The following is a 27853-nucleotide window of genomic DNA, read 5'->3' as shown; positions in this document are numbered from 1 at the left end:
AGTGCATGAATCTGTTGGAGTTTACCTGAATATGCGTGATTGACCAGCTGCATAATTTGGCTTGGACTTCATTTCCTTTCGGTTTATACTGGGGTAGAGCCAATCTAGGAGATATGTTGTAGAAAGAATGGTGGCTGGAATTCGCAGAATGTATGAGGTTCTTCGTGTCTTTTTGCATGAGTTTCCTTCTATGTTTTGCTTGTTTGGATGTCAAATTTGTATTGTGTGATTATTTAGTTTAAAGTTTGGATGTTGGATGTTAGATCTGAATTCGTTGCTTGAAGTTGGAACAAAAGTGCAGTAGTCCGTTTGTTTTGATTGCAGAAGCATAGTTTCAATTGCAGAAATACGAACAAAGAAAGCTTTCGTTTGCATGCATGGATTTTCTTTTAAGAATTGCACTTTAACCCCTCAAGCCCCCTTAATGCTACTAGGACCCAATCAATTGGATAATTTCATCAATTTGGTCCTTGGCAGCTTTAATTTTTGCAACTTCATTGCTTGTTTGCTTCAATTAGCCACCATGCTTTATTTAAATTGCACTTAATTCACAATGTTAAGGGTTTTATGACCAAGTGAGCTTGTGTTTGCATATTTTCTTTAATTTTCTTAGTTAAAATGATGCCTTGACATTTTCTTTGTTTTTGGAGGGTAAATAAGTAATTTCGCTTCATTAGGGTACCCACTCAAGGGAGGTACACTCTATCCCCTATTTTGATTTTACTTAATTCTATGTGCCCTTATGTGACTTTATGTGCTTAATTGCATGCCTTTTGAATGTTTTATTTTATTTTATTTATTTGCTGCAATTTTGTATATTTATTTAAGTTTAATTTGTAATTATTTGGGAAGGCAATTAGATGCCACAATTGTAATAGTTAGGTATTTCTTTTAATTATTTTTGTTATTTCCCCTTTTAGATTGTAGTAAGCCCCCCTCAAATGTAATAGTTAGGGTTTTATTTGCTTTCTCTTTTGCTTGTGTGATTTGCATGCTTACGTGCTATGTGTTACCGCTTTCTTAGAACCTTGCATCTAGATATCATGATTATGTATTATGTGTTTATGTGATATTATGTGTTTACTTGCTTTTTTATGCTTTATATTATTGGCTTAGTTATAATTAGTGTATGACGTAATATCACACTTGTCCAACGTTAGTTGTGATCCATTTTTCGATGCCACACTAGTCCAACACTAGTTGTGTTTCCCTTGTTCGATTTTTCACTAGTCCAATGCTAGACCCTTAGGAGCCCTTTGAGCGTTAGATCGTGATTGTGTGATAAAATCACTTCATTTCATGCATATTTTTCACTTTGTAGGGTCTTTTATCATTTTTTGCATGTTGCCCTTATATACACATCCCTTATCCCACATGCCCCCTTATATATATATCCCTATCCCATATTCCCTCTTATATCCATGTCCCCTGTTTTATATAATCCTATGCATGAGACATGACATTAGATTGCATTTCATTTAGGAAATTAGAATGAGGGTAGTACATTTGCTTGATTAGATTAGGAAAAACCCATTGGATATGGGATATGGACGAGTTTGGCTTTCTAGTTTTAGCACGCTCGTATTCCCTCTATTAAAGGGAAAATTGAGTCACGAACATTAGTCTCCCGTACCTGACATGATGCATTTCTCTAGGTCACGTATATTTGTATAATTATTTTTATTTTTCTTTCCTTTTTTTAGAGTCTCATATTTTTGCATTATTCGTGACCTCTCCAAAGAGTCCGCATTGGGCATCACAATTAATGTGATTGGCACCAATTGAGTTTTGAAGAGAAATTTCGACCCCCCGATACCCTCTTAGGTCTAGGGTTTGCATTCATATAGTACATCCAAATGTGATAAATCTTAAGTGTAAAATAAGAAAATTTTTGACTAAATCACGCAACTAGCCTTGGTTAGGTTGAAAAGGTGCCTCGTATTTTTTTTATCCTTGCTTTCCCTTTCTTTAAATATGACTCCCAAACACCTTCTCTGCTTTTTGTAGACTTAGGAATCATTTAAAAAGGATTTTTCATAATTTTATCTAAAAAGTTCATTTTAGGTGACTTGGTACACTTTAACTCAATACCAAGTGGCGACTCCGATTTTTATTCAAAAAACCCTTTTTAAACTATAATTTGGGACAAAATCGTCGCACTTTTAAACCCTATTTAGGCCCTTTGCATTTTCTTTATTTATTTTCTTTAAAATCAAATATTCATTTTTTCAATCAAAGATAAACCAAAATTCATTTTTAAAACACTTTAATTTTTATTTTTCAAAAATGGGGCGCGACAGTTTGGCGACTCCACTGGGGATTTAGAGAGTCCGAGCATATTGATTTAGTCAATTCTTTTCTTCTTTTAAACCTTTTTATATATCACATTTGGAGGTTTAGGGTTGCATTTTTCCTTTATTAGGGTTTTTTGCATCTACCACGCCAGTATTAGGGTTTTTTGCATCTACCACGCACGTAATCACTCCTCGCACGCTATGTATGTAATGAATGGATGGTTTATCTATTTGCTTTTACTTGTATCGCGCTTGCATCTTGGGGGGGGGGAATTTCCCTAGAACCGTCGACTGCATTTTGATGGTATTATGATCCCTCCTCTCAAAAGAGAAGCACTTCATACGTGCATGCATAATTTTTTATCTTATTTTTCTTTGTCGTGGGCGCCATCCCACATCTCCCTGTAGGATTAGGATCGATTTCCTTAGGTATGCGGATGGTATGCACTGCGCCCATAGCGATGCCTAAGGGATCACTCGAGCTATCGACCGAAGGCCTTGGGATTGATGACCCTTCGCCTTTAAGTCTGAAGGCTTGGGAACCTTGAGACTTATCGAGTCTAGATGCATTAGTGAGCCAAATCTCATGCATCCATATTAGAATTGCCTAGGATAGAGTCGATCTTATCCTGAATTAGGGACACTAGGCACGAGGGGAGGGATTCCAACCCTCTTTCCTTATTTTGCTTTCTATATTTTATTATTTGTTTGTCACAACGTGTTATGTGTTATTTATTGAACTAACTTTCCTTGTATCTTGTCTTTTGCATTCACAACCGTTAGGAGATAAGAGGTCTGGCATGATCCTCTTTTAGGACCTACCCTTATAGATAGGCTATTGCACGTTTAGAAATTTTGATATATTTCATTCGTAAATTAATAATAGCATATCATTTTAGGCCTACTCTGGCATATAAAGGGTTCCTTATGTCACGTTTTCATTTCAAATTGCATATTTTATCGCTTTAATTAATTGGCATCATGCATAAACCGTAGAAGGGAATGCCACATAGGGAATCCCGTATTAGGAATAAGCCACCTTTTGTCTCGGATACTTAATCCAAGGGGACTTGCACGTTTACATTCTTATAACATTCGGAGGGGTAGTGCACAAGATAAGGTAGGATCTGATCATTTTCATAGAGCAATCTTTGAAATATGAGCATCTAACAATCACCTTTTGGCCATTTTTAACATAGTTGATAAAAATCTCTTGTTCAAAGTACATTAAGTTGAAAAGTTTATAAATAATTCCTCACTATTAAGACGATAAATATATTGAGGTCAAATCTTGATTTTAGGAGGCTCATAGACTAATGCATCGCAATGATTTTTTGAAACTACCAATGGATAGACAATTCAATCAATTTTTGAATAAACCATCAATTTCATTGGACCATTTTATTCATCAATTTCATCCAATCTATTTTATCAATTCATTCAATTTTAGGACAATCTAATTATTTTTGAATAAATCATTAATTCCATTGGACTAATCCACCTATTTTTAGGGTGATCCAGTCAATTTTGAATAAATTATCAAGTTTCATTCAATTCAATTTGACAAGTTTACCCTTTTAAAGGTAATCTAGTCAATTTTGAATAAATCATCAATTTCATCATATCCTCTTGACCCGCTTATTCCCTTTTAGGGTTTAAGTCTAAAGTTCACTGAATAAATTAGTCGAGGCATTGCAATCCTTTCAAGAGCAGGCTCTTTTGCACATCATGCGTCAATCAAAGCAAGCAATCCATTCGGATTTTGTCCTCGTTTTTTGGGCAAATGTTTCTTCTCACTCCAATTGGCCATATTTTTCAAATTATTTTTCACTCAATAAGTTGGTCGAATTCATCAGGTATTGTATGTGCCTATCGTAGAGGATTGCATTCTCATGTTAGGCCTACCCTTAGCACAAAAAGGGTCCACCAATAAGACATGCATCCGAATTACCTCAATATATACTAATTCGTGTCTTTTTCTTTTTCTTTCTTTTCTTTTTGGCAGCAGTTAATCAAAAAGGAATCTAAAAAGGGTTTTTCTAAATTTTCATATAAGTGCAAACATAGCTACCCAAAGAAGCCCCATTATCATCCGATCATGTAGCCGAGCTTTACAAGATAGTGTAAACATGAGTACCCATCCAGAATCATCTGACAGGCCCGCAACCACGTCACCGACTGACTTGGCGAATTTGGGAGCTCAGCTGAGTGAAGTTCTAAATAGATTTAATGAGCTAAGCATCAAAATGATAGCACAACGGCGCGTGATCAATCAATTGGTCGCTGGTGGTGCTAGCAGTGAACAACATGAACCCTTACCCCCTGGCCAATCTGAACCTGAACCAATACTCTTACCTTATACTCAAGCTCCTGTTACTTCACATGTCATAAATTCACCTGAAGAAGCCTTTACCTATCCCACTCATGGCCCACTACCTACTTATGCAACTAACGTCCAAATTAACCCTCCTCATGCCCAAATTTCCCGAAACTATCCACCCATCACTATGAGCATGCCATTCGAACCTCGGGGACCGCATTATTACTCCACTGCTGAGCCATTCACCTTAGATACTGTCGCCCAAGGGAAAGCTGAAGTTGGGGAGTTAGCCGCACCGGTGGATAAAAATTTGCTAAAGAGATTGGATTGGTTTGAGGAGTTCATAAGGAAAAGTCAAGGTTTGAACAAGCAGGGAGGTCTGGACTACGACGAGCTGTGCCTATTTCCAAATATGCAATTTTCGGTGGGTTTTAAAGCACCCAAATTTACCAAGTACGACGGAACTGGCAATCCCAAGACCTACCTTCGGATGTTTGCAAACAAATTAGGGAAACCAATAGATGATGAAAACCTACCTGTGCATTTATTTTCCGAGAGTCTAGAAGGCGACGCGTTGGATTGGTATTCAAATTTGAAACCTGAGGATATGAGATCTTGGATGGATTTGTCAATCGCTTTTGTGAGGCAGTATGAATACAATTGCGAGTTTGCTCCAACAAGGACCACATTGGAGGGGACTAAGAGGAAACCATCGGAGGACCACAAGACGTATGCGAAGAGATGGAGGAAATTGGCTGCCAAGGTGGAGCCTCCCATGACTGAAGATGAGATTGTTCGTACATTCATCAAATCTCATGACCCGCCCTATTTCGAGGAAATTTTTCGAATGACTAGGTGTTCCTTTGCCGAGATTGTCAATAAATTGGAAGAATATGATGAGTTTATGAGGCCAGGAAAGATTGTTAACGTGTCGGCTCTAAAATCGCAATTGGAAGCGATGCAAAGTCAAGGCAGCAATAGCAAGAAATCCCCGTTCAAAAAGAGAGAAGAAGAAGCTTCATTTGTCTCGAACCGAGGCCCTTCTTTCCGACCTAGATTCCAACAATTTCCCACCTGCTCACCCCGTTATCCATACTAACCACGCCTTCAACCTGTTTACCATACCACTATTAACCACCCTCGACCTCGACCGAATTACCCAAACACACCTACAACACCATTTCATATTCCTCCACTTAATTTTCAAACTAGATCTCGCCCTTCTTCAACTACCAATGATACCCGAAACCCAACCCGATTTAGAACTTTTACCAATCTAGGTCGACCCCTTGATCAATTATATGAACAGCTCAAAGTCGCAGGAAAAATTGGTACAATACCTCCTAAAGTCTATACTAAAGGAGTTCCCCCTGGTTATGATCCCCAATCTTTTTCTGCTTATCATTCTGGAGTTCCTGGACATTCTACTGTCAATTGTTGAGTACTTAAACATAAAATCCAAGACATGATTAAGGCCGGAGACATAATTTTGAGAAGGAGAAATGAACAAGGACCAAGTGTTAGCGAAAACCCTTTTCCTGCGCACAAAGATACTATAGGGGCCATTATCACTGATGAGGAGTTTGAACAGCCTGCCAAATACATTGTGGGGGAGAATGAAGTAATCAAAATAGTCCAGAGGCCTTTTGTGCTCGACATAGCCATCTAAAACTGGATTGCAAATCACATTCCCTCCTGAAAGGAATTTTGGTAAATCTAGGGGATTGCCTTTGGTTGTGAACTAAAAGAAATCATTCGCATTGCTCATCTTTTGCATTTCTGTTTTGTAAATAGTTTTGACTCAAATGTCTTTTTTAATACAAATCTCATGATAAATAACGTATTATGACGTTTTGTCCTTCATTTGAAATTCAATAAACTGTACAGTTTATATATATTGTGTTACTTACTCATTCTTTTCAGATGGCCAAAAGTAAAATACATTGACCCTTTGGATATCACCGTGTCGGAATTTGATGACGGCAATTTCGATATCTCTCATGAGTTTTGGAATTGAAAATTCAAGATGAGAGCAATAACAAGGAAGAATTTGAGTCTTTGTTAAAGAATCTTGAACAGTATGAAGAGAAATCCAAATCAAACTCAGAAGAAGCAGAAATCATCAATATTGGCACTCGAGTCAACGTCAAGGAAATAAAATTAGCATTCATTTGAATGAGACGCAGAAAAAATGGTACAATAAGAAAGGCAAACCATGACGACTCATAGAAGGAGATAAAGTCTTGAAATGAATTTTGTCAATACAAGAAAAGGGTAAGGGCAAGTTTGTACTCAATTGGCGAGGCCCTTTTATCGTCAAAAAGGTATTGCCTGGTGGATCATTCGTTCGCACAAAAAATGAATGGACAAATTTTTTCCTCAGCCGATCAATTAGGATATGTGTAAGAAATTCTTTATCTGATAAATGAAAGTTTCTTTTTAGGGTTAATGCGAAAAATGGAATGAAAGTCAGGCCATCTTCCTTTTCCATTGAGACATTTTATCCCTAGTTATCCCTTTTGAACCCTCAGAATGATCATTTCGTTTGGCAGCCCCTGAGAATCGCAAACCCCACACTGGGGCAAATTTAGTTTTGAAAAAAAAAAGAAGAGAAGAGTGATACGAACTCGACCCAGCAAGAACCTGTCTTGAAGAACCGAATTGATCAGGCAGCGGAAGGATCTATCTTGACCAGGTTATGAAACAATAACTACCTTGCTAGACCTAAAGAGAACCTGTCTCTAGAAACCTAGTGGATTGGTTATTGGCTTGAAAGAACAAGATGATGTGATCATCTTGTCTTGAACACCACAAGTATCCAAGCTAAATACTTGATACTGTTCAAGAAGAAACTCAAGTTCCATCAAGGAACTCCATAAAAGGAGACAACTCTCTTTTTATTAATTCATCTTCAATATCCTCCTGAATAGTTAAATAAAGTTGGCTATTTATAGCCTTACAAGACTCAAAACCCTAATCTAAATTGGAAATAATACAAGCTTCTTTATTTGACTTGACACAACTTCCTAAATAAATTTGGAAGCAATTAACTACTTTCCTAAAACTCTAATTCAATTAGAATAGGAAACTAACTGACTCAATTGGCTTAACTATGGTCAACATGACCTTAGCCTTTATTTCCCTTAATAACTCAAGACTAACTAACAAGTATTGTTGGAAACTTACTTAAATAAATAATAAGAAATAAACATGACAAATCTTCAATGATTTTTGAACCCGATTGCACCATCAACCATCAATTGAATTTCCTTGAATTTCAAGGGAATCCAAATCTTCATGTTCTCATTATTCCCCTCCTCTTGAAAGATGATTTGTCCTCAAATCGAGTGTTTGCTTACAAAAGAGAAACTCGGAAAATGTCTTGATAAATGCAATCCAAGAACCATGCCACCAACTCAACTTGATTATGAATACTAACCATTGCACATGCTCTATTTGTCAAGAATATCTTCACCCAATTGTACTTGACCAGGTTATGAAACAATAACTACCTTGCTAGACCTAAAGAGAACCTGGCTCTGATACCAACTGATGTGAAATCCCGATCTAGACAACCAAATTCGGTTGCCAATTCAACTGATGTGATACTCACTTGACGCGATCTAGACAACGAATCACCAACGGTTTAGCAGCGGATGAACAGTACTGCTACAGGCGTGAACAGTACTCAGTGAACAGTTCCTTTTTTTTTTTTTTTTTTTTTGCTTTTGACGACTCGATACAAGGTTACGATTTCACTTGGAAGAAATTCAAAGGGAGTTAAACCCTTGAAAAACCTGTTTTCAAGAACGTAATCACACCAAAAAATTTCAACCTCGATCAATCACAGGGTAGGTTCGACTCAAGTGAAAAAATCAAGAAAACAAGAATCAAATTTTTTTTTGTTTCTTTTAAATCAAAAGGCGGCTAGGGTTTTGTTAGAAAAATAAATAGAAAAAAAGAAAACAAAAGGATATTAACCTGAATCAAGAGCCGAAACTCTGATACCAGATGATACGAACTCGACCCAGCAAGAACCTGTCTTGAAGAACCGAATTGATCAGGCAACGGAAGGATCTATCTTGACCAGGTTATGAAACAATAACTACCTTGCTAGACCTAAAGAGAACCTGTCTCTAGAAACCTAGTGGATTGGTTGTTGGCTTGAAAGAACAAGATGATGTGATCATCTTGCCTTGAACACCACAAGTATCCAAGCTAAATACTTGATACTGTTCAAGAAGAAACTCAAGTTCCATCAAGGAACTCCATAAAAGGAGACAACTCTCTTTTTATTAATTCATCTTCAATATCCTCCTGAATAGTTAAATAAAGTTGGCTATTTATAGCCTTACAAGATTCAAAACCCTAATCTAAATTGGAAACAATACAAGCTTCTTTATTTGACTTGACACAACTTCCTAAATAAATTTGGAAGCAATTAACTACTTTCCTAAAACTCTAATTCAATTAGAATAGGAAACTAACTGACTCAATTGGCTTAACTATGGTCAACATGACCTTAGCCTTTATTTCCCTTAATAACTCAAGACTAACTAACAAGTATTGTTGGAAACTTACTTAAATAAATAATAAGAAATAAACATGACAAATCTTCAATGATTTTTGAACCCGATTGCACCATCAACTATCAATTGAATTTCCTTGAATTTCAAGGGAATCCAAATCTTCATGTTCTGATTAAAGAGAGAGAGAGAGAAAAACCCCACACTGGGGCAAATTCAATTTTTTTGGAGGAAAGGCGAAAGAAAAGGAAATGAACAAAACCTCAGTTAAAAAATAAATTGGGACAAATTGTGAACATTTTAAAAGATGAATGGAATGACAGAAGAAAAAGGGAAATTGAAAGAGAAGAGACCCTCAGTTGAGAATAAACCGGGGCAATTTTAGTTAATATAAAGATGCAATCTCAGGTGATTTGAACACTTATAAAATTTGTTTTCAAGTCTTAACCTTTTTTTAGCACCTCGCCTGACCACATTACAAAAAACTGAAAGTCCTGACTTCCGTTCTTTGTATTACCTCTTTTAAAGAAATTTTTTAATCACATGGCAAATGATGTCAATACATCTTCACCCATTTTGCAAAGGAATGATTGTCACACTGATGCCATCATTTTCTTAAAACACATTTCTGAGATTGATAAAGGCTGTTGAGAGGATCGGTTCATTAGTGAAAATCTGAAAGGGTACCTTTGAAAGAAAAAAGAAAGAAAAAGTGAAAAAAGAAAGAAAAATGAAAAATGACAAGAAAAAAATAAAAAGGTGGGGGTAATCTTAATAAAAACCCGAAAGGGCGCTAAGGTAGGGTTTTATAAGAAAAGGTGAGCTCGGAATGGAATAGTTGGGGACTCAATTCATTGGAATTTCTATTCACCTGTGGTTCGGTTGCCAACATTGAATTCCGGAAGGACGATATCCAAAGGACCAAGTGTAGTAATTTGTTTGAAATCAAAGTGTTTGGTTTATCCAACATAAACTGTTGAGTTTACTGGTTCATTTCTCTAAATTCAATTTTCTTTCAAATAAAAATAAGTGCTTGTTTGCATGTTACTAAAATTTTCGTCATTGACTGTGTAAATAAAATATTCTTGCATATGTGTCATAGTTTCATCTATCTTTTCGGGTCTATCAAAAGGCAATCCATGTGATTTATTGAAATTGCCTAGATACCAAGTGTCTTGTTGGCATTAGAAGTTAAAAAGGTGTGATTTGCAGAGCGAAGTTGAGTTTTTGCTACATCGGAAACTTATCAAATGGCAACTCCTATGATTGACTAGATACCAAGGGTCTTGTTAATATTGGAAGTAGAGGAAACTTGACACAGTTCGCAAAGTAGAGTTAAATTAATACTACATCGGGGGAAGAATGCCCAAATACTCATATTTACACACTTCTTGAAGGCAGGATTGATCGGATGGTGGTGGCACTGTTTGACATTCTAATTATTGCTGTTTTGCAGGTTCAAATGACAAAAACACCACACTGGGGCAATTAATTTTTCTAAGTAAAGATAGTTTCCTTCATTAGAATTTTCAAAATTTTACACAAAGACATTTTGCAAAAGTCTTTTCATATATCACGTTGGGACCGAGTTCTATCCCGCCAACCTCGGCAGGATCGGGTTTTATCCCGCTGACCGTTTATACCTCGTTGGGACCGGGTTCTATCCCGCCAATCTCGGCAGGACCGAGTTTTATCCTGCTGACCGCTTATATCACGTTGGGACCGGATTTTATCCCGCCAACCTCCGCAGGACCGGATTTTATCCCGTTGACCGTTCATACCTCGTTGGGACCGGGTTTTATCCCGTCAATCTCGGCAGGACCGGATTTTATCCCGCTGACCGTTTTATGTTTACGTGTTTCATGACAAAATAAATACAAGTATGTATTTGGTGTCTACATCTTTGTCTCGAGTTTCGAAGGAGCAAACTGTAGACACCAAATTTTTAATTTATTTTTATTTTTGTTTTATTATCCACGTTTGCTTATTAGTCTTGTAATTTTATTTTAGGCATTTTTAGCATTTTAAATACCAAATCTGTTTAGTTTAGCTTTATTTGTTATTAGTTTCATTTTTATTGATTAAATGCATTTATTATTCATTCCTTGCTTAATTAGTCGTTTTATTTTTTAAGACTTTTTAGTTGAAAAAAAAAAAAGAAAATTTTTACAAAAAAAATATGCTTTAATTTTTTAAGTTCAATTTATGAAATTTTGTTGCAAAATTAGCTTCCACTATAAATTGATATTGTTTGAATTTTGGTTAGGAAATAAAAGGAAAGATCATCGATCAACCGCATGAATTTTAGCATTTTATTTATAATTCTTGGTTTTGTTCATTAGCCGATTTTTGCTTAAATTGTTATTTTGTTATTTTTATTTAATTAATTAATTAAATTATTATTTATTAATTTAAAAAAAAAAGAAAAGAAAAGAAAAAAGAAGTCCATTTTTTTTTGGTTTCGGCTAGAGCAGAAAGGAATCGCAGTTGCATTTTCCGGCTGTTTTCCTTGGGTTGTTAGCTCCGTCAAATTATCCTAGTACAAGCCATATGGCTTAATCTAGAAAGCTCAATAGGTTGGGCATCGAGAACCATCAGATGGTTTCCCAAATGCCGCTGGCTTCATCCAAACCATCGTTAAGAGGGTTTAGTTTCTGGTGTGCCATATAAAAGGATAAGGAGAGGGTTTAAGGAAGGCGATCTGGTTGGCAGCTAAGGGTCTGAGAATGGCTGAAAAGATAAGGGGGAACGGCGGGGGTGGATAAGAAAAAGCAGAGGAGAATAAGAGAGAGCGGAGGTAGAGAGAAAAACAGGAAGGAAAAGAAAGAAACAGAAGAGGAGGACGGCGGAAGGTTGAGAGATAGAGCTAAAGAAAAGGGTGAGAATGAAGGGTAGAATCTGGGTGATGGCTAGGGTTGAAAAGGAGAGAGTTTCATGGGTAAGAAAGGGAGAGCCTGAGTAGAATCTAGAGGAGGGTTGATGAAAAAGGATCTGTTGGCGGCTGGAAAAGGAGAACCGAGGGTTTGAGAAAGAGTGAAAGAGAGAGCGAGAGAGAGCAAGGAGGAAGGGAGAGGAATTTGGTGTTTTTTCTGCAAGAAACCAAGAAGGGCTACTGGAACTGTTGACCGAAACGAGAAGCTGCCTCCTCTTCATTCCGCCATCATCAGTTGTGAATCTCCAACGAAAGAGAGATCACTGTAAGCTATTCTTTCCTTTAAGCTCTAGTTTCTCTTCAGGCGTAGATCCTTTAAGCTTTCAAAGCATGTATTCCGTGACTCTTCTTATGAAAATTTTACTGTTCTTTATCGTTTATCTTCCCTTATCCTTTTTCATGCTCATCAAGAATCTGGGCTCTCGTTTTGTGAGTTAGAATCTGCTGTGGTGGGCCATTTGTTGCTGATTTCTTTTGTTGAATGTTCAGCGCACGTTTTATCATATTTAGATGGATTGTGTTTGTTTTTTTGATAAAAATGATGCTTTGTTGCTCACGGCAGCAATAGCAGAAATTTTCCAGAATTGCATGGTCCCATTCTAAGTCTTTTGGTTCTATTTAGATGTTGAGTTTTGAGCTGTTGTGTATTAAATACTAGAATAAAAAAAAAAAGAAAACCTGCTGTGTTAGAAGTTTTGACATTAGGAGTATGCAAATGCAGGCCCTCAGTCCCCTTTTTGCTTGAGAAGCCGAGTAGAAAATGTATAAGGGGGAAAGTTTTGAGCTTTAATATTTTGTTTCCTGTGATATTTCCCCTGTTGAATTGTGATTTCTTGTTGGTTTCTAGTCAATAAGTGCATGGAATCTGTTGGATTTTACCTGAATATGCGTGATTGACCAGCTGCATAATTTGGCTTGGACTCCATTTCCTTTCGGTTTATACTTGGGTAGAGCCAATCTAGGAGATATGTTGTAGAAAGAATGGTGGCTGGAATTTGCAGATTGTATGAGTTTCTTCATGTCTTTTTGCATGAATTTCCTTCTATGTTTTGCTTGTTTGGATGTCAAATTTGTATTGTGTGATTATTTAGTTTAAAGTTTGGATGTTGGATGTTGGATCTGAATTCGTTGCTTGAAGTTGGAACAAGAGTGCAGTAGTCCGTTTGTTTTGATTGCAGAAGCATAGTTTCAGTTGCAGAAATAGGAACAAAGAAAGCTTTCATTTGCATGCATGGATTTTCTTTTAAGAATTGCACTTTAACCCCTCAAGCCCCCTTAATGCTACTAGGACCCAATCAATTGGATAATTTCATCAATTTGGTCCTTGGCAGCTTTAATTTTTGCTACTTCATTGCTTGTTTGTTTCAATTAGCCACCATGCTTTGTTTAAATTGCACTTAATTCACAATGTTAAGGGTTTTATGACCAAGTGAGCTTGTGTTTGCATATTTTCTTTAATTTTCTTAGTTAAAATGATGCCTTGACATTTTCTTTGTTTTTGGAGGGTAAATAAATAATTTCGCTTCATTAGGGTACCCACTCAAGGGAGGTACACTCTATCCACTATTTCGATTTTACTTAATTCTACGTGCCCTTATGTGACTTTATGTGCTTAATTGCATGCCTTTTGAATGTTTTATTCTATTTATTTATTTGCTGCAATTTTGTATATTTATTTAAGTTTAATTTGTAATTATTTGGGAAGGCAATTAGATGCCACAATTATAATAGTTAGATATTTCTTTTAATTATTTTTGTTATTTCCCCTTTTAGATTGCAGTAAGCCCCCCTCAAATGTAATAGTTAGGGTTTTATTTGCTTTCTCTTTTGCTTGAGTGATTTGCATGCTTACGTGCTATGTGTTACCACTTTCTTAGGACCTTGCATCTAGATATCATGATTATGTATTATGTGTTTATGTGATATTATATGTTTACTTGCTTTTTTTATGCTTTATATTATTGGCTTAGTTATAATTAGTGCATGACGTAATATCACACTAGTTTAATGCTAGTTATGATCCATTTTCCGATGACACACTAGTCCAACGCTAATTGTGTTTCCCTTGTTCAATTTTCCACTAGTCCAACGCTAGTGGAAAAGTAGAAATATGGGCTAGTCCAATACTAGACCCTTAGGAGCCCTTCGAGCGTTAGATCATGATTGTGTGATAAAATCACTTCATTTCATGCATATTTTTCACTTTCTAGGGTCTTTTATCATTTTTTGCATATTGCCCTTATATACACAGCCCTTATCCCACGTGCCCCCTTATATATATATCCCCTATCCCATATTCTCTCTTATGTCCATGTCTCCTGTTTTATATAATCCTATGCATGAGACATGACATTAGATTGCATTTCATTTTACAAATTAGAATGAGGGTAGTAGATTTGCTTGATTAGATTAGAAAAAATCCATTGGATATGGGATATGGACGAGTTTGGCTTTCTAGTCTTAGCACGCTCGTATTTCCTCTATTAAAGGGAAAATTGAGTCACGAACATTAGTCTCCCGTACCCGACATGATGCATTTCTCTAGGTCACGTATATTTGTATAATTATTTTTATTTTTCTTTCCTTTTTTTAGAGTCTCATATTTTTGCATTATTCGTGACCTCTCCAAAGAGTCCGCATTGGGCATCACAATTAATGTGATTGGCACCAATTGAGTTTTGAAGAGAAATTTCGACCCCCCGATACCCTCTTAGGTCTAGGGTTTGCATTCATATAGTACATCCAAATGTGATAAATCTTAAGGGTAAAATAAGAAAATTTTTGACTAAATCACGCAACTATCCTTGGTTAGGTTGAAAAGGTGCCTCGCATTTTTTTTATCCTTACCTTCCCTTTTTTCAAATGTGACTCCCAAACACCTTCTCTGTTTTTCGTAGACTTAGGAATCATTTAAAAAGGATTTTTCATAATTTTATCTAAAAGTTCATTTTAGGTGATTTGGTACACTTTAACTCAATACCAAGTGGCGACTCCGATTTTTATTCAAAAAACCCTTTTTAAACTATAATTTGGGACAAAATCGTCGCACTTTTAAACCCCATTTAGGCCCTTTGCATTTTCTTTATTTATTTTCTTTAAAATCAAATATTCATTTTTTCAATCAAAGATAAACCAAAATTCATTTTTAAAACACTTTAATTTTTATTTTTCAAAAATAGGGCGCGACACAGAAAATTAGGAGATTTTTCAATAAAACCAAAAGAGTCATTGCCTAGAATAAAGGATGTCAGACATCCAAAGCCCAAAGCTAAAAGCTATTATGCAATAAGAAAAAAGAACGAAAGAGAAAAAAAAAACATTGCGAGAGATGGCTATGAAATAGGAAACAAGCGATAATAAAAGTTTAATTACCAACCTTTGAACTTTTAGAAATTCTTCATATAGTCAAATATGGTTTTTGATTTATAACCATCCTTTGGAATCCCCTCTCCAGTCTCTTATGCAATGGCATTGTTTCTCTCATGATCAAATCATTTTGCATGTTGATGGTGCTAATGTTTCCAACAAGATGGCTAGTATAGGTGGATTATTTTCCAGACATTCTGTCAAAATATTTTCAATTATTGAAAGTTCAGACAGAATCCTTGAAGCAGCTTTCTACGTTTCATTTGCAAACTTTGAGGTTTCAATCAACATTTGAAGAGATACAAATTCAGACATATTTCTAACAATTAATAACTATTTAAAGGACATGAAACCTTTGGATCAATTTGGGGTCTTTCAGTTGCAAACAAAGACCTACAAATTCTAGAAAATCACTACTCTTCTCTTTTTTATTCTTGGGGGTTGTAACAACCTAGTGCAGAATTTTGCAACGAAACTTCATTTCATTTTAGAGAATATTCGTTCTTGATCTTTTGCACATTATAGTGGACAACAAATCCTGAAGAAAACTAATTTGTAATCTGTGACGGCCCCACCTCCCCCTAAGGCGAACCAGAGGGTTCGGCGGGCCGCCTGCCCAACTCTCGCCGGGACTCAGTCGTTCACTAAAGTTCTCAAATGAATTACAAGAATAAACCTCAAATATACATCACATGGTCCACAAATATACATCCAAGTCTCCAATAATTACATGTCACAAATGCAGCGGAAACTAATTCCCAACTATACATCAAATGATTCCAAATCCAAAACTGTACAATATATAGGCCATCCATTCACGTGAATAAGCACAACAAGTCCTGCCTTCGCCTTGAGCCCTGTGGAGGGGAATAAAATATTTTTGGGGTGAGCTAGAAGCTCAGCGAGTAACCAGAAAATCATTAATCAAATCGGTTTCACAATAGTTCATTTCAATGATGTCCTATAGCAATGATGTCATAAATTAAATGATAAATCCGGAAACAACTACATCATTTGCAAAACAGTAAATATGGATTATCAATAATTCAAGAAACATTTACAATGGAAAGCGATAGTAACATTCATGAAAGGATACATTCATTCTCCTGACATTTCCTCGCTCATTTGGTCATTCATTTCATTTCATTCACCCCGTCCCTGGCTTTTGGCCAGGCTCCACCAACCTACATAGGTAATACTCGAGTATACCAAACGTTCACCCAAGTTCCTAATCGCCTGACCGAGTCCGCTTCTGGCTCAAGACGACCGGTAACAAGGGGCAATGGCCAGTTCAGCCCAAAAGGCTTACATTCATGCGCAAGTAACATTTCAATCGAAAATTTCACATTTATCGAGGTCGAGTGTGATAAAGTACACACTCGCCTCGAAAACTCGTTTTGGAAATCATTATAAGCGCTTAACACGTTATCAACCAAAATACAAGTCATGAAGTCAAGAAATATAGCAAACAAGGCACACTCAAATGCCAGCACACATGATATGCAAGAAAACATTTCAAAAGTGACTTTGGAAACAGTTCAAAAGTAAATAATGTAAGAAACGGTTCATAAATAACTTTAGAAGTAGTTTGAGGTCACTCACCTCCACGGCTCAGAACCCATCCATCAAATATCACCGCCTTGCTCAAATCCAAGTCTTAGATCACAAACTCAATGCAAACAAATCCTTTAAAAGTTCGGACAGCACTTCCCCTAAATTTGCTTACTTTTCCAGCCGTCATGGCTTCATTATTTCTTCAGCCAGTCCCAAAGGTACACACACAACAACAAGTTCATCCAATAGCCATTCAACAAGCTCCAAGTAGTACAAAGACAAGTCAAGCTAGGAAAAATTCGGAAATGAAGGTTAAGTTCAAAACCAGAAAAAAATAGCTTTTGACGTCATTTTGCGGTAATGGTACCAAATGCGCTACGATTGTCGGATGAAGGTGCAAGACCCACCGTTTCGAAACTAAGAGACAGGGTTACAATATTGCAGAAGGTCACTCAACCCAGTTTCGAGTGCAAACAAGTCAAAAAGGCAAGATACTATGTCAAAAACGTAAAACAGATTCACCAAAACGTATTCTAGCGGAAACATCATAACTCAGGCTCTACAAGTCCAAATCCAGAAATTCCAAAGGCATATGGTAGCTAATACATCAAGCTACATTTCATCAGAAGACCTCAAAGGCCAAGTCGTGCATTTTCATGATCGAAAATGGAAGACTACACGAAAATAGAAATCTGGGCGCGAAACAGGTTTCAAAAACAGTCAAGGGTATTTCGGTCATTTCACATGCTACAGTGGTCGGATCAAGCTGAAAATTTACAAGAAACTAGTTTATATCCTTGGCTACAACTTTCATGTTTCGGCCAAAATCTAATTCGGTGAGAATCAGGGTGAAAGGTCACGGTCAAATTGAGTGAAAAGGCAACCCTGTTCGCAGCACCCCTTCCTAGACCAGTCTCAGTATTTCCAACTTTTCTCACTCCACACTACTTCAATTGACCTGAAATTTTACAGGCACCTTTAAAACATCAATACCTACAACTTTCATGTTTTAAGCCAAGGCCAATTCGGCCTCTAACCATGAGATACTAAACCGGACAGAATTGGGGATATAAAACCCTAACTTTCTCAAATTCCTTCCAAACCCAAAATTGGTTGCAATTACCAATCATTTACACCTACTAGAGTTATTAAACATCATTTCCAACCATCATGGACAGCCACAACATCATGATCAAATTAAACCAGAAAAAATCATCAATAAATCAAAAATTTCACCAATTCATCTCAAACCAAGAAATAAACCACAAATTTCAGCATTTTAGCTCCCACTAGGCATAACTTAAGCTTCATTAAGTGTAGGAGGAAGTTCAATCACCACTCACCTTAACAATAGAAGAGAGAGAACAACTAGGCACCTTAACCTTCCAAATAACTCCACCAAGAGCTCCAATCTTCCTTAGCTAGCAAGTTTTATGGAGTGATTTGCAATTTAATCGGTTGGAACTCAAGATTTGAGCAAGAATTGAAGTTGAAGTTGAAGAAACTCTCTCTTGTTCTTTCCTCACCAAAAATTTCGGCCAAGACAATAAAAATGGAAGAAATTGGGTCAAAATTTGGTTTAGTAAAGGTTAAGACAAGTCCAAGTCAAAGTCAAGGTCCAATAGTTAGGTGACAAATGGTCCTCTAGGATTTTAATCTTATCCTTTTGTCTCTCCAAGATTAAACCATCTAAGTAACCTCTAATTATCTCTTAGCACCTTGTAAAATAATATCACTTAATACAAAATTCCAACAAGTTGTCAAAAATATAATGCATTTACCGCACTAGCGGGTCCCACGTCCAAAATACGCTTTTAATTTATCAAAAACTAACCGATACTAGAAAAATCATTTTAAAACTATTTTTGTTCATAAACTTTATCTGGGAAATTTTTCTAATCAAGAAAATGTAGAAAAGGCGGGCGTTTAAAAAAATAAACCCTAGAAAATTAGAAAATTTCCGGGTTCTCAAACTCATTTTTTTCGGGGCGTCACATAATCACAATTTGAAACTTTTTTCTTAGTTGATTTTGCAGTCATTTTATAGTATTCTCTTTGTTATTGTTCTAACAATCTCAAGACTTTATTCCTCCCTTGAAATGGCAAGCATTATAAAAGATTTGGCTTCCAATATTGTTCAACTTAACCATTTTGATGGAGGAAATTTCATTCATTGGAAGAAGCGAGTGCATTTCCTTCTTGTAGCCCTCAAAGTAGTGTACGTTCTAACTACTCCAAGGCTTGTAACAAATGACGAAGAAGAGACATTGGATGACATCTACAATAGGCAAAATGGGACACAAGTGATGAGATATGTAGGGGACACATTCTCAACGCAATGAGTGATAGGCTTTTCGATGTCTATCATGCGATGACAATAGCCAAGAAACTTTGGGACAAGTTAGAAGCAAGGTACTTGAGGAAGGATGCAACAAGTAAGAAATTTCTTGTATCTAGTTTCTTTAACTATAAAATGGTAGACAAAAGGCCTCCTATGGATTAGTTTGCTAAACTTGAAAAGATGCTTAAACATTTTTCTCAACACAATATGTTCATCGATGAAATAATTGTTGTTAGTTCCATAATTGATAAACTACCACCCTATTAAAAGAATTTCAAGAGAGATTTCAAACACAAAAAGGGAGAGATCACTCTTGAAAGTCTTGCTAACTCTTTTCATGTCAAGGAGGAGTTTAAAATGTAGGAGAACAAAGGTGTTCAACCAAAGGAGGAAGAAAAGGACCCAGATCCTACTTCCAAAGTGAATGTGGTTGAAGAGAGACAAACAAGCAAGCCCAAAGATAACAAGAAATCCCATCAATTGAAAGATCAACCCAACAAGAACAATAAGAGGAACAAAACAGGAAATGCTACTATTGCAAGAAGGAAGGGCATTAAAAATATAAGCACGAACCTCTCAAAAAGAAGAAGATGGAGAACCCCGATTCATTGAACAATGAAATCAAGAGTCTTGTGGCTATGATTTCTAAACTTAACATAGTTGAAAAAGATCTTTCTTGGTGGATTGATTCGGGTGTTACTCGCCATACGTGCAAGAACATGGATTTTTTCAAGTTTTTGAAGGAAGTAGATGATGAACAATCCGTTGTATATTTGGGCAATGCAGTGATTGCTCCAATTAAAGAGGTTGGGGAAGTAAATTTAAAGTTTACATGTGAGGACTCACAAAAATTTAATATTTTAAATTCCATTTCGAGCTTATTTAAATATTTAATTGCTCATTTATTCCAAATATTATTTTCTAATCTCTTTAGACCTAATTACTTGGATTTATAGTTTCGTTATATTTTTAAAGTGACTCGTTTCAAAATTTAATTTTGGGAAGCTCATTAAGTGAAAATAGCGAATACGCGATTGGAGTCAATAATCGATTCGAAAATACAATAAACTTGAAAAAATTGGAGACTTACACAATGTTTCTAAAATAGGTAATTTTATGTTTAAGTACTCAAGTGATAGTTATTAGTACTATCGTTATAAGAAATTTTTGGAGGTTTCGCTTTATTGCGCTTAAATTGGAAATATACGTTTTCACACGCTCGATTTAATTGAGGGACTCTAGACCCTTATTTTGAGACAATTAAGAGTGAATAATATTTATATGAATATAAGTGCATTAGAGGTTTAGTGCACTAATGAAATAAACTCGAGAGGAATCGAGCACAAAACGCGCGCGTGCGCGCTCGAGGGAGAGTTGATTTTTGGACAAACACATGGACCACACATTAAAGCTTCTCTTGGAAGCTACTTTTGGACAAACACTCTCTCTCTTCTCTCTCATTTGGCCAGCCATCAAGCTTGGAAAAACAGCCAAGAGTTCTTCAACTTTCATCTCCAATTTTTCACCAAAACTTCCTCCAATTCACTTCAAATTTTACCCACATTTAGCTTAATACTTGGAGAGTTCATCTAGCTAAGAAAAGGAGCTGCTGTCTGCAGTTTTTCTTAAGTAAGGAGGGCCGAAAATTTCTGACTTACACCTCTAGGAGAGTAAGTGACGATCAACTCTTCAATTCTTGATTTATGGAAGTAGTAGAGCTCATTTAAACTCATGCATGCATATGGGTAGTTTGTTTATGTTGAAAAATTATTTTGTGGACTCTATGAACTCCCACTTTGGTTGGATGGACTGACTTAGTGACTGATGATGAAATTAATGTTGGTTTAGTGCTTATATTAGTGGTATAATGTTGGGTTGTTGATAAAAACTCAAGGATGGTGCATTGAGCAAAAGTGACCATTATACCCCTGCCATGTTTGTGACCTTTGATGCGAAATTTTGATATTCTAATGGCTTGTTTATGTTTTCTACATGTTATATTGTGTGTGTAAAAAGTTTCATTGCAAAATAACTTGATTTGGTCACCCAAATGTTGGAATTTTGGAAGTTTAGAAATCTAGAATTGGTTCTCGTCACTGCCTAGGCAGTCATCTTGTTTTGGCTATAACTCATCGTTCTAATGTCGGAATCGAGTACCGTTTGTGGCACTGGAAACTAGACATTCCCAGCTTTCCGTTGGCAAAAATGCTTGTCCTACTTCCACTTGAGCAAGCCAAACCATTTATTTGAAATTAGCTGTCCTGTTTCGTTGCTTCCTGGAAGGCAACACATGAGCTATAATTTGATGCTCACGAACGAGCTAGTTATTAATAGATTTTGAAAATGGTTTATTCTGAGAAAATGTAGTCTTATGCGTCTATTTTCCAACGCCATCAACCATGTTCAATTCCAAGTTAAATTGAGTGATTTATGATCAAAATTCGAATCTGGTCTTGTGAAGGAATACCATGCATTTGGACAGATTTGAAACTAACAATGATTTGGGACTTATTATCCGAAGCTTCTTAGTGTAAATCACCTATCGAATGTACCTTGGACATATTTTAGACATTACCTACTGGAATGGACTATGTTTGAGATGTTCCTTGACCAAATGTTTGGAAACGGCAAAACGGAAGTTCAATGGCAGTTTAGCCTTAGAATTTCTTGTGATTTCAATGGTCTCGTTAACCGATTTTCGTACATATTTTTCTATGAAATTTGGCAAAGGAGTGGCCCTTATATGGTAGTATATTCATACAAAATTTGGTACCATTCCGAGTCCATTTCGATACTCGAACAAAATCCCAAAATTGGTGCTTTAAACCTGGAAATTTTATAACTGCCTCAAATGTCCAGCAATTTTGAACTACTATATCTTGGTGCTCAAAACTCCGATTCTTATTCTGCTTATTGTGTTTTAAATTTTGATTGCAACTCTAATTGAGTTTCAAATTTGAGAGACTAGCTCCAATTCTGTGAATTTTGCCGAATTTCCAAAGTTGGCGAAAAATCAACCTCGAAACTGTCTCAATAGTCCAAAATAGTGACTTTTGGCCAAATTTTGAATACCTTCCATTTGGATTCATAAAAAAATGTCTTCTAAAAACTTTTAGTACTTTGAAAGATATTTCCAACGGTACCAAGTTTTTCAATTTTGAACTTGTAAAGAGTGAGATACGATTTTTCAAAAATCTCATATCAAAATTGAAATTTTCGAATCTTAAGGAAATGGAGTTCTTTCGAATTTTCTCATTTCCTTTTATATCACTTGATCGTTTTACCCTCGATTTCAAAAATGGAAATCAGATTTCGCTTGTGTTTTAAAACCCCACTTTTGAGTCTCGATTTACGAATAATTAAGACTCATTTTCATGAAATTTTCTGAGATCGGACAAGTATGTAATTTTTCTTAATAATTGGGGTTTATAAGTGATTGTTCATTATTAATTGCTCAGGCACACAAGAGGACCTTCAAGAGGATTCCCCAGTGAACGCCTAAAGCTCCGAGTGACATTTCTTCCTCATTACTTATATCGGTGAGTGTCAAGTGTATAAATATTTGATACATGCTTAATTGTTATAATTGCTTGGAGATTTTGAAAATGGAGGCGAGTGTGGACTTTACCGCACTCGTTCTTATTTGAAATGAATGACTCATGATTAAAATGAAACGAATGAATTATGAATGACTTAATTGAATGAAATGAGATGATTGAATGTTTGAATGAAATGAAATGATATGCTATGGCTACATATGTCGTTGGAGTGAATCTCCTCGACTCTCAAATGTACATGGGGAACGCCCAAACTCATAGGCCGACTTTGGACTAGAGCCGACATGGGTTTGGTCGGGAACCTTGGCGAGTCATGAGATAATTAAACTCGACCTAATGAGAGGTCTTGCTTGGTATACTCGTGAATTATCGACTTATAAATGTCTTGCGGGGTAGGGAGGTGCACGGTGGACAGAGGGAAGTATGTGACAGCCCCACCTTCCTCTAAGGTGAACCAAAGAGGTTAGCGGATTGCCTGCCCAACTCTCGTTAGGACTAACGGTGCAGGCAAACACGATCTAAAACGTTCCGGAAAAATAAAACGCACTCACACAAATCGAAATCGCAAAATAGCCAAACGCAAATCAAACCGTCGATGAATAGTGGGTGCCATGTCATATAACTCGGAAAACATTTCCAAACCAAATAGGACACATAAACAGGGTTAAATAGTGTTATACACATACGTTTGTAATTTACAGAACAAAAAGAAAGATAATTAGATCAAAATACATTTAGAGTTTTGCCCAAAAGGAGCAATTCAAAATACATTCACACAAGCTCAACTCGGCAACCAACATTCATAGCCTTTTCAAAAGTATTCAAATTCCTGTAAGGAAAACAAAAGGAATAGAGTGAGTTTACGTCCATTGAGATACTACCACTCAAGCAACGAAGATCATATAAGCATATAGCATGTCATTCCAATTCATTTAGTAGGAAGTAAGCCAAGAGCACACATCAATAGAATTGGTAAAAGGATACGGACGGCTCTCAAGAGCCCCTTTCCTCGCTTGTATTCTTGATCGAATTTCATTGACCCTCCGTCAATGTTTACAAGTAACCAACCGTAGGCTCCACTTTCCTTCCATTCCTTCCACCCAACATACCCTTACCGGGCCCGAATTTCATACAGTATAAATTTGGTAATACTCGAGTATACCAGAATCAGGAGTCTCATACTACAAGATTCCATATAACAGTCCCTGTGGCTCGTCAATTTTCACGACCAAACCCTCGCTGGCTCGATTCAATCGACTACCAATGGAGTTTAGCTCAGTACTGACAGTAATAGCCGTTGGATACTCGTCCAACGACACCAAATCCAGTATTTCATGTACCATTCAAGTACCACAGTAGACAGTCATATATAACACAAAAGGGGTGAGAGCGATCAAGTACACCCTCACTTTAATCAGTTTCAATAGTGCAAATAAGCATTCAAGATATCAAATTCAAATGTAACAAAGCCACATAGTAACAAGTGAGTAGTACACTCACCAAACAAGCAAGTGAAATTTTATACACTTTCGCCCAAAGAGCGTCTTGAATCACCGTCACACCCTAAAATATTCAAACAAGCATAATAAGACTCGATTATAAGTTATAAACCAATTCCACATACTACCAAAAATAAGGCTCCATTAGAACGTATAAGTACTAAAGTAAGTTAGGGAAAGTCCGGAAATGAAAGTTAAGTTCTAAGACCTAAAAATAGTTTTGACGTCATTAAGCGTATTGGACACAACCGGTACTATGATTATCAGATGGATGTACAATATACACCGTTTTGAAGCTAACAGAAAGGGCTACAGTGTTGAAGAAGGCCACTCAGTCCAGTTTGTAGTACAACTAAGTCAAAAGTTCAATGTACCAAACCAGAACCGTATAAACAGGTTAACGAACCGCATTCTGGTTAAATAATCATATTTCAGGCTACCAAAGTCCAATTCAAGTGATTCCAAAACCAACCGAAAGCTAAGATACCAGACTATATTTCTTAAGAAGACATCAACAACCAAATCAGTAGTATTCCCAATCAAATTAACCAATTACCAAAGCTGATTACCAGGTTCGGACAGAAACAGGGCAGTAGGGGTATTTCAGTCTTTTCATAGGTTACCTTGCTCCGATTGGCCTGAAATTTTGCAAGCATCTATAAAATATCATTCCCTACAACTTTCATGTTTTATCCCAAGGCTAATTCGGCCTCTAACTAGGGGAAAAAGTACCGGACAGAAGGGGAAAAAATGGAAACCCTAATCTGGAAATTTCGGTTCAAAGCGAAAATTTTCCGTAAATAGCTACAATTTACGCATCCAAACTTCATTCTAAACCATTCCAATCCATTATCCATGGCTCAACAACATTAAACATATAAAAACAGAAAAATCATGAATAAATAGGAAAATTAACCAATTTCAACCAAAAGTCACAAAATAACACCTAAAATTATCTCTTTAACTCACATAAGGTACCAATTGAACATTATTAGGATCAAAGGGAAGATTCCTTGCTCACATACCTTGCAAACCCAAGAAAAGACCCAATTTAGCACCTTGGTCCTCCAAACCATTTCACAACCAATCTTAATACCACTAAACTAAGAGGTTTTATGGAGTAATTTGAAGATTAAACGGTTGAATTGAAAGATTGGGCAAGATTAGAGGTAAGAAAGTGGAGAAGTTTTTCTTCCTTTTTGCTTGAAGATGGCCGGCCAAGAAGATGAAGAAAATGAGAAATTTTTTGTCAAATTTTGTATTAATTGGTAAAGTAATGAATAGTGGTCAAAATTCAAGAATAAATCACAAGGTGACACTTATCACCCTCATAAATGCTAAGCTATCTTTTTGTTTCCTCAACACTTATTCAAATGATATCCTCTAATTATCTCTTAACACCTAGTAAATTAAATCCTGTATACAACTTAACCTAATTGACCGAATATTACCGAACTTTCCACACTAGCGGGTCCCACGCCCGGTATACGCTCTTATTTTCTCAAAAACTAACCGATACTAGAAAAATCATTTAAAAACTATATTACCCATAAAAATTATCTAGAAAATTTTCCTACTAAAGAAAATGCGGAAAAGGCATGCAAATAAATAAAATAAGGCTTAGAAATTGAGAAATTTACGGGTTCTCACAAAGTAAGTGGTGATCTACGGAATGAAAATACCGACCCGATTAACGGAGTGTCATCGCGGGAATGTATACAAATGTCATTGGCAAAGCAAGTAGAAATTAGCTCCTGAGAGTTTCGATATCCTTGAATTATTTTTGTTTACTTTTCCCGCTCGAATTATTATTTAATGCAATATTATTGCTCTACTTGTTAAATTAAGATTGTTATTTGAACAACGTGCTTGCATGTGTGTTCTTGGCCTCACGAGTATTTTGCTCACCCTGTAGATTTGTTTTCCTTAACAGAATTTGAGTTTGGATTGAGATTCGGAGGAAATTCTCTTTTGAGTACTCTTGTAATAGGGTTCCAACTCTTTTGTGTAGACTTTTGGCTATTGTATATTTTGGGCTATATTATAGAAATCCGATGTAAGGATTGGGGGATTGTTATATACCGTTAAACTTGAACGCTTCCGCACTAATTGTATTTATATTATCTGGTTGTTGACATCTAGCATCGCTATAAGTTTGAACAGAAATTGCTTGAGTCTTGGCGAGAGTTGGGCAGATGTTCTGCGGATACCCTTTGGTTCGCCTTAGGGAGAAGTGGGGGCGTTACAGTTGGTATCAGAGTACTAGGTTAGATATCTATATGGGAGACATATTAGATATTCTACGCTTAAGACTTGAGACCGGATAATTAAGTTATACCTTAAGAGGTACTTGGGGCAAACTAGTGATTGGGTTAGGCATGCATAAGCGACTTCTGAACTAGAAAGTGATTTAATTTCTAACCCAAAAAAGTCTGATTATTTTGCAGGGATGGAAAACGGAAATGGAACCCCGACAGCTAACGGGAATGGCCATGCTAATGGTCACGTAGAGGCTCCTAGGCCTATTTACTATCAATCCCTAGGTGGGAAAACTCGTGTACGCTACTCGCCTGCTACTCGATTCCTCCGATGTGCTTGTAGGGTAACCTTTGCTTACCCAAACTATGTTGTGCTGACCTTGGACGACGAACGTCGTCAGTTGGTGGATCTTAATTGGGATTACAGGCTGAGGTAGATAAGCTTACACAGATGGCAGGTGCTCAGGGCGAGAGGATCACTGAATTCGAGGAGGTATTAGAGGGCGAGGTGGTTACATCTGCTGTAGTTCGTGAGGAATTCTAGAGTACTAGGGCTCGACTTACTAGCTTGAGGGAAGAGATCCGTGATAGGGTTTCCAGGATCTTGGCTAATGCTACTAGACTAGTGGATGAGGTGATGGATATAGTCCAGAGTCCAGAGGAGGAGGAGGATCCTGAAGAGGAGATTCCTTTTGATAGTCCTACTATGGACTAGATCTAAACTGATTGACCTTTCTTTTGACCCTTTTGACTAGTACAGTTAGGATTAACAGGGGTGATACTAAGTGCTGAGACCATTGTATTTTACATAACTGTATGGCTTACTTTTGAGGCACTTGCTTTTACTTTAGTCTTATGTGACTAAAACTACTTTTGTGGCACCTGTGTGCTATATTTTTGTGACTGCCCCATGACTTGTTAATTGTATGAATTTGACATGTTAATGAATGTAAATTATTATCATTTTCAATGTTTTCTTGATTGGTTCTTGCTTTCTTTTTTGCATCGCATAATTGATTTATTTCTTGCACTAGGCACGCCTAGGTTATGGGAGGACTAAGAGGTGGTCGAGGCCGTGGGCGAGGGACTAGACAAGCCCCACCTCATGGTGATGACCAAGGATCAGCAACTGGACCGACTCAAAACCAAGAAAACATTAAGGGTAATCAAGTAGCTACTGCCATTAATAGGATGACTGATATCCTA

The sequence above is a fragment of the Coffea arabica genome, chromosome 4c (assembly GCF_036785885.1).
Source record: "Coffea arabica cultivar ET-39 chromosome 4c, Coffea Arabica ET-39 HiFi, whole genome shotgun sequence".
In the NCBI taxonomy this organism is placed as follows: Eukaryota; Viridiplantae; Streptophyta; class Magnoliopsida; order Gentianales; family Rubiaceae; genus Coffea; species Coffea arabica.
Note: the sequence above shows the minus strand (reverse complement) of the source record.